The following is a 7,827-nucleotide window of genomic DNA, read 5'->3' as shown; positions in this document are numbered from 1 at the left end:
CCTTGCCTAGTCTCTCACAAGCAAGACCAGCATGAATATTAACTATATAAGGCCCTTTAAAAATACATAAATAACTAAAATTTTAAAAAATCCTCCACCAATCACCAGGAAGGTGATGCTATCCCTTTTGTTTTTATCATGTAGTACCTCTGCTCTAACTGGTGGACAAAAGATTAATTTTTTCTTGACTGTTATCTAGCAGCTCTAATCAGTTAGATCTTTTTGTAAGAAAGCTTTTTCTTTAAGCAATTGACTGTTTGTTTCATGGCCCAAGATTGGTTGCTACTGGATACTATTGCCATAAGGAAAACAAGAGCTTCCTGCTTAAAAAGGCCCTCTTCCCTCCTGTCAGTTTATGCATAGCCCATCCCTTCAGCTGGAGGAGGTAACACTTCCCTTTTTCAATAAAAGAAAATCATTTTCCATTGACCAGTGCCTGAAGTTTAGAATTCAACAAGGTTTATGGAAATACAGCTAGCCCTGTAGGTTATCTCGTGCAGGTTTATCTCTGTATACTGCTTTGTTACATGTTTTTACACACCCTGTTTGCTTTTCCTACCAGCACAGCCGCCTTCCCTGTCCTCCTCTGCCCCATTGGCATGTAAATTACACCCCCACCAGGTGACATTTTCTGGCCCGTGATGTGCTGAAAGTCAAATTAGATGCTTACAATAGTGCCATCTGGCTTGAAAAATATATGGCACAATTCATACTACTGCTCATGTCCATTTTCAGTTTTGTTTCTGGTGTATTGGTTTTAGCTACAAGTGTGTAGCACTTATAAATATACCTGTATCTCAACATATGTATGCAATGGAAAAAACATGCAGGCTATCTCATTTCAGAAATCGTGACTTGCTGACTGGTCTCTGACAGACAAACGCTGCTAGTAGATGAGTAACAGAGAAGAAACATTGGAGAGTGGTTTATGGCAAGAGACTGTTTTCATGTGAAAACAAGGGAATGCTATACCACTTGCTGAAGCTTAGAGCAACTCCCGGATCCTTGCTGAAATCAAGCTGTGTGATGAAAAGGCTGGTAGCCTCTTGGGCCAAGAGACAGGGATTATAAGAATATTCATGACTCCTGAGAATCAGCAGGTGAGACCTAATGCACACATTTGCCCCTCACCCCTTTCCCCAGCTCATCCTTTTGGTAAACAGTACATAAAGGCTGGGTTCCCAGAGTGGCTGAACTCAGTTTCTAATCTTTTTCTTTTTTTTTCCCTCCTCTTTTTTTCCCCTCCATTCTTTATAAAAAAGATTGCAGCGTTTTCACCACTTGTCCCAAGCAGAAGCACGGACTCTCCTTTTCATTTCTAAAGAGCAACTGTGTGGCCAAACCAGAAGTCTTGTGACATTACTTAAGAAAGCAGAATGGTATCTTAGCATCCAAGGACTCTTTTAAAATGTAAAGAAAAGCCTTTCTGAGAGCTTGGATAAGCTGGAGAGGAATCTCTGTGGCATATGTGCATTCTTGTAGGAAAGCATGGGTTGAAGCCAACTGGTGGGCCTTTAATATACTAGGTATTCATCATGCCTGTTTTGGTGTGCTTGCTAGTTAGTAAGCACCCAGTACGTAGAGCCTGTGCAGTTAGAAGCAGTCACAGTATGTGATTGATGCAGGACACTTACAGGAGAGTAAAGTGGCAGGGGATGCCCTGCAAACAGTAGATTCCTTGGGCAAGATGGGGAAAAGTATTTTGCCAGCTTTTCCCAAGCAAAGAACAAAGGCATGGTCTATAGCAGGTTTCACCAATCAAGCTTTTGCAAAATTGTCTCACTCTTTCACTGTGGTGTGGGCAAAGTGGGGTTCTCATGAATGCTGATCCTGTCCTGATTATGACAGGCTTTACCTGCAGGCATGAAGTTGCACGTTCAGCGTGGTGGGGTAGGGATGATTGTCAGCTCTTTAGCTGAAGCCTGAGCGTTATCAGCCCTTTGAGGCCTGAAATGCTGCCTACAGTAAACAGAAGAGAACGCGCTTGATTATTTATGGTTTTTTTGCTTTAACTCACTGTTGTTGCATGCTTTTTGTCTGCAGAAATGTTGGTGTCAGTCCTGTTCGTTCTGTCCCATGAACTAGCACAAGCCCATTCTACTGGTTTGTCATTCTCTGTTCATGGATTGCAGCTGCAGATCAGTAATGAAGTGATTTAGCAGTGGGAGGTGTCACACTGAATGCAAGGGAAGGACATTCCGGCTGCTGTCAGTCCAGGGTCTGTGCCACTTGCCCAGGACTGGGTGCAACCAGAGTACTAATCCTCCCCATATCTGCCCTACTGTAAGGCAAGGGCAAGCGCTTTCCCAGGTCCACCAGCCTTCCCAGCAGGGATAGCCAGCTGAAGCCTTTCTGGCTGCGCTGAGACGCAGGTGACTGAACAAAAGCATGGTTTGGTACAAATGTACCACTGTGCCAACATTTGCTGTAGCTAATGTTCTAAATGTTAATGTTTTAATGTTCTAAAGCTCGCAGAACATTTGTCAATGAAGCGACAGCAATCATTCTGCATTAAGGTGAAAGTAACTTTTCTTTTAAGGTTTTCAGCCTTTCCAGAAAGGATGCTTACCTTACAGCATTTTAAATCCCCTTGGAATTTCGGTCTGCAAGAGTTGTAGTGCCTGGCTCTGACACAGCCCTTGCTACACTTGGTTTGAAAGTGCCTCAACATAAGAATGGTTGTTTGTTGTATCCTGGTGACAGCGTCCAAACAAGATCTCAACAGTTTTCTTGTTAATCTGAATGTAATTCTATAGCACTTAGTTCTGTGGCTGGAATTTTGTCCCCAACAATTGAAACTTAACTGCTGTCTGCTCAATATAGTTTTTCTAGTAACTTGATGCATCCAGGTCAACAAACTGACAGGCATTGCTCATTTTACTGCTTGGCAAATATTGAACTAAAGTCTTCAGCACTGTAACACTGTTGACAATTGCAGGATAATGGCATTGTCCTCTTTTGTTACTGTGAAGTGCATCTTCACGTCTGATTCTGGCATAACACACTCTGTAAACAGCAAGGGATGTTGTGATCTGGAGTCCCAAGTGTTTGCTCTGACAATATAAACTTACTGCCTGCTCTCTGAAACCAAACATCCTGTTTCTGCCATGGTTACTTCAAACTGATATTGAAACAAGCCACTCTCTTCCTGAAAACACTGGAGGGCGGTGGCATGGCTGCTGTTGAAGGAACCCTTTTCTCTTTTGGAAAGCCACCTGTACCACTCTCCTTTATTATGCTGCAGACTACGCTTCAAAAATCTGAAAGTGAAGAATAATACTTGGCAGAAAAAAAATCACCGTGGATTAGTACAATTAATGCTAGTCCCTCTGGAAAGGAAATGCTGTGTTGCAGCCCACTATCAGTTCTTTCTTTTCCATGACAGCGTGTTAGAATGAGACAAAATGATTATGAGCCAAAACACAGGTGACAAAAAATTCCATCGCATGCATCCTGTTACCTGAGCTTGTTACCTCACCTGTTACCTTACCTGTTACACTGCTTCTTGCCTCCTCCTTGTCTTCTCCAAAATTAAACCTCCCCGTGACTTCTGTGAAGGTCCAGGGTCGTTTGAGTCCCAGCCTCCGTAGTTTCAATTCATGGTCTCTCCCTTCTGCATCACTAGCATCTCTGGCTCACCCATTTCCTAATATGAGTCATAAGGCTGGCTCAGACTGGAGTAATTCAGCTGTGTGCAATTCAGTGGGGACATGCCCCAGAAGAATGGTGTCATTAACAGAGACTTTTTCCATGCTACCTTTGGTCTTTGTTCACTATAGATTTGTTATTTACTTCATATTTAGGTCAAGGATTAAAGCAGATCTGCTTTTCTTTTACTTCACATCTCTGCTTTCAGCTACAGTTGTTTTGCCTGTGAACTGCATGGAATCTTTATTTAGCCCAGTTTGCAAGCTAAAATGATAAAGAACCTCAATCAAAATGAATCTGTTTGAAGAGTCTCTAGCTGCACATCTGCGGTTATGGTATTACGTAAGAAACGTTAACCCAAATGCTGTTGGGAGGTGAATCTTCAAGAAAGAGAGCCTTTGCAGACAGTTGGATTTCTCTGGACTGGTGCCCACCAGCTTGCAGGATTGGTCCCCTCCACAGATGTATTCAAAAATTAATCCGCAGCTTTTTATACCCTCAGTGGACACACAAATAGGGATAGCATGTGTTGTTTATTGCCTTTTTGAGTTGAACTTACAGTGCTTCCTTTTCCTTTTTGTCTCAGAAAAAAATAACAGCTTTGCCTTTGAGGGTAATGCAGTTATATGTTAAAAAGGAGTCTAAGGTCAAAGAAAAAGGAAGCATGGATTTCACCACCAGGTGCAGAGGTGGGACAAGTCCTATGATCTACTGTTCACATTTTGCTATGTTGCAGACTTGTCTTGGGTAATTCAGAGCTGAAGGGAGTGGGAGATGGCATTGTAATGGTGTTCCCAGCAAAAAGGGAGAGGCAAAGCTCCACACTTCAGGAAAATACCACCGTAATTCTTCCTATATTAGTTTAGAGGGGCTCGTTGATCATGAGGCTGGAAGCTTTTGTGGCTGATGTCAAGTGACTGCTTTTGGGGATGATTCACCTATTGTCTATAAGGTTCCTTTTACCAAAAAGCAGCTGCTGAAGCCTCCATTTCCCCTAAACAAAACTGTCTTGAACTTCCAGGGGAGAACAAGGCCTTCACTGTGCTGGCCTTGACTGAAATCCCAGCCAGGAGGGAAAAGTCAGACCTGTTTCTTGCTTTTGCAAAAGCAAGCTTTTTAGCTGCCTTTTTTTTTTTTTCTTTCCAGCAATAGCTGTGAAATAGACAAAGAAAGTTAGCAGCCGTCAGCCCTGTGAGAGAAAAGAGCCTGTCCATCCCGCAAAGCCACAGTATTTTTGTGTCCACCTGCAAATGTGGATGGCAGAAGTGGCTGTTGTTCTGTCCGAGCCAGCCAAAGTTGTGTACCGCAGAAGCTGATTTCCCAGCCACTGCCTGGCTCAGGTGTCTCGGTTCTTCACATGTTTAAAGCTGATATTATCCCTTTTTATGCAATAAGGTCATCTCATGTGATTTTTGCTTTTAGATGACATACATCCCTATGCACTCTACACCAGGAATGAGGCTTGCAAGTAACTTCACTTCCCAAGGAAGCAGTTCCCAGAAAGGCTCAGTCAGAGCTTGCGGGCTATTCCGGTGAAGGAAGCAGCGGTGGAAAGGACAGCCCGGTGCTTCAAGAGGAGACAGTAGTGAGTTCCTGCGGACATGGGGATGGCAGCCTCCTAATGAACAATTTGGACTCTGTGTGAGGCAGCATCTTCAAGTTTCCCAGCTTGCAGGAGCTTATTGGGCCAAACACAGCTGGCAGCAGCCCTTCGCCCCGTTGAGGCTTTGGACTAGGAATTTTTTGCCTGGTAACAAACTACTATTCCTGTATTGACGGACAGCTGGGTGCTGTTATAATACAAAGTTGGGAATGTTTTATATTGCCATTTCAAGTACTAGTCTATTTATTTAAAAAGTTTGGTGTGTGGCCTCCTCAGGCATGGCATATGTATGTATATGGCAACCTGTGACTACCCGTGTTGACTAGCGTCAGTTCATTAGCTCTAGTCGTTCAGAAACTGTTGGCTTCAAATGTATTCTTTAAAATAATCCAAAACTGTATCTTAACCCCCAAAAGACCAATTTTTTGTTAAGAAAATATTTCAGAACTAGACTGTTTTCCTAATAAATCTGAAGTCCAGTTCCTAAGTAAAGAAGCTCTAGAGAGTCTCAGCATTTTCACTCTGTATTCAACAGCAATAATGAAATCATCTGGGATCAGCCAACTGGCGTAAGAAGTTTTATCATGAACAGTTACATGTTGGTAATGTTTTTTTCAGCCACTGATAATCAGGAATTTATAAAAGAGAAGAAACAAGCAGGCTTTACTCTAAGTAGCCTCCATCCGCTTCACCTCGGAGAAAGTGAAAATATGCATTAAGCCATTTTCAGAGTAAGCATTCAGCTTGTAAGTATTGGCTGCGTTGGTTGTTACCTGCACAGATGATTTCAGGATAGAAGTAGTTAGAAATCCCTGAATAAGACCTTTTCTCTATCAAAAATATTCATTCCTGGACCTCCAAAATGTATGACAGGAGAGTTTTTCCAGAATTTGTCAGGTTTCTTCAGCCTGATAATTTTACAGTAAATGCAAATATGAAAATTGCGTTCTGCTTTAAGGAAATATTCACTGAACAAAGGCTTCAGTGAGACCTGAACTAAGTATTTCTTGGAGTTTAGCAACACCTGATCCTAGACATTATCAGAAACACTACTCAAGCGCAGCAAAGTAAAACCACAACTCCTTTCCAACGGCCAGGGAGAAAGAGGTTTGCATGGAGTGGAGGAGCTGCCTTGGGCAGACAGACCTGCAGAGAGCAGAGAATAGGCATGGTATGCCACACTGCACACTTACATAGGGCTATTCCGGACCTCAACAAAGCCCTGGAAGAAACTATTGTGTTTTAATTGTGCAAACCCACGTGGCTGATGAGAAAGACAAGGGTGGCTTTTTTGCTTATTAGAATTCTAAAAGTGGTGCTTTGGTATGGTCTTTTTCTCTGGAAATGCCTCACTGCTGAAGTATGCTGTGTCTGAAATCCCCTTTTTCTGAGTCTTTCTGGAAATAACTTTCCTGCGTGTAAGGCTTAATTTAGAGTCAAGAGACAATGGAATGGATTGAATCACATCACGTTAGGTGACAGAGGACTGAGAGGGTACGCAAAGTATAAGTCAAAATCCTTTTGGGAGAACTATTGCATAAATTCCCAAGTGTTTGTGGAATTCCTCCTCTTTTCAGTAATTTTGCCAGCATTCAGGTTTTCAGGACTCCAGAATGTCATTCCTGTTAGTTATATTTTGCTCAGTCATCACTGTGATTCCACAGTGCTGGGAAGTTTGCTTGCAATTACTCTGCTGAAGAACAGGGACAGAATTAACACAGAAAAGATTGTCCCAGTCAAACAGCCACATGCAAAACTGAGGGCTTTAGGTGATAATAAAGAGAAAAGGTTTGCCAGCTACCTGTATAACTTTTTGAGCAAACATTTTCAAGATAACACACATTGGTTTTGTTTATAATAAGGTGAAAACAGACCTGTTAGGTCTAAGATATACCTGAGGTGAGGTGTTTTCTTGGTCAACAGGAGAGACATTCTGAGATGTAATGCACACCGATGGTCATCTTGTTTTTTTCCATCAACATTAATCTTGGATTTTCAAGGTTGCTTGATATTGTTTGGGTTGGGGTCCTCTGACTTAAGTGAAGATTTTCCCTGCTGTTTGTTTCCACTGACACTGGAAATCAAAGGAGTTCGATGATCCTTGGTGTGAGGTATTTGATCCAGTCTCATTTTTTGTGCTTTTTCTTGTTTGATTGATTGTTTTTATAAGGCCGTTTTCCTGTGCAAGACAAATAATTCATAAAGAAAAGTATTTTTACATCTTAGATTTCTTATTTTCTTATAACAGGTTGTCTTGGGCAGTTTAGAGACATCAGGGAACAAATAAAAATCCATTAACTACTTGTAAGCAGTTTGTTACAAGTGTTTCAACTCTTACTGCTTGGTATTTCTAGGTGGTATGACCAGAATGGATCACTGTGATCATCTGCACCAAATTTTGAACTTCTGGCTGAGCTGAAAGACCCCTCCAATGAAGAAACATTGAGGGCTGATTTAACAACGTTCTGTGATGGATCTTGTCACCAGGTAAGTTTGCTAAGCTTATTATGGTCATTGATAAACATTACCACCCTACTTTGACTAAGTTTGTGCTGTAGCTTCCAGCACTGAGATCT

General features: G+C 42.0%; 1 long non-coding RNA gene across 2 annotated transcripts in view; it reads left to right on the top strand.

Annotated features, from left to right (window-relative positions):
- The window catches only part of LOC128910873 (uncharacterized), a 56,472-nt gene continuing 48,645 nt past the window's right edge, over positions 1-7,827 (top strand). Inside the window, exons 1-2 of one of the 2 annotated variants that reach the window (XR_008466908.1) lie at positions 1-1,100; positions 5,071-7,738. This is a non-coding gene — a long non-coding RNA (uncharacterized LOC128910873). Of the gene's footprint in view, positions 1,101-2,486; positions 7,739-7,827 lie in introns of those variants that run through there. The other variant, XR_008466907.1, reaches the window with a different exon arrangement.

This window comes from Rissa tridactyla, chromosome 6 (genome assembly GCF_028500815.1).
Source record: "Rissa tridactyla isolate bRisTri1 chromosome 6, bRisTri1.patW.cur.20221130, whole genome shotgun sequence".
In the NCBI taxonomy this organism is placed as follows: domain Eukaryota; kingdom Metazoa; phylum Chordata; class Aves; order Charadriiformes; family Laridae; genus Rissa; species Rissa tridactyla.
Note: the sequence above shows the minus strand (reverse complement) of the source record. Positions and strands in the feature narration are given on the sequence as shown.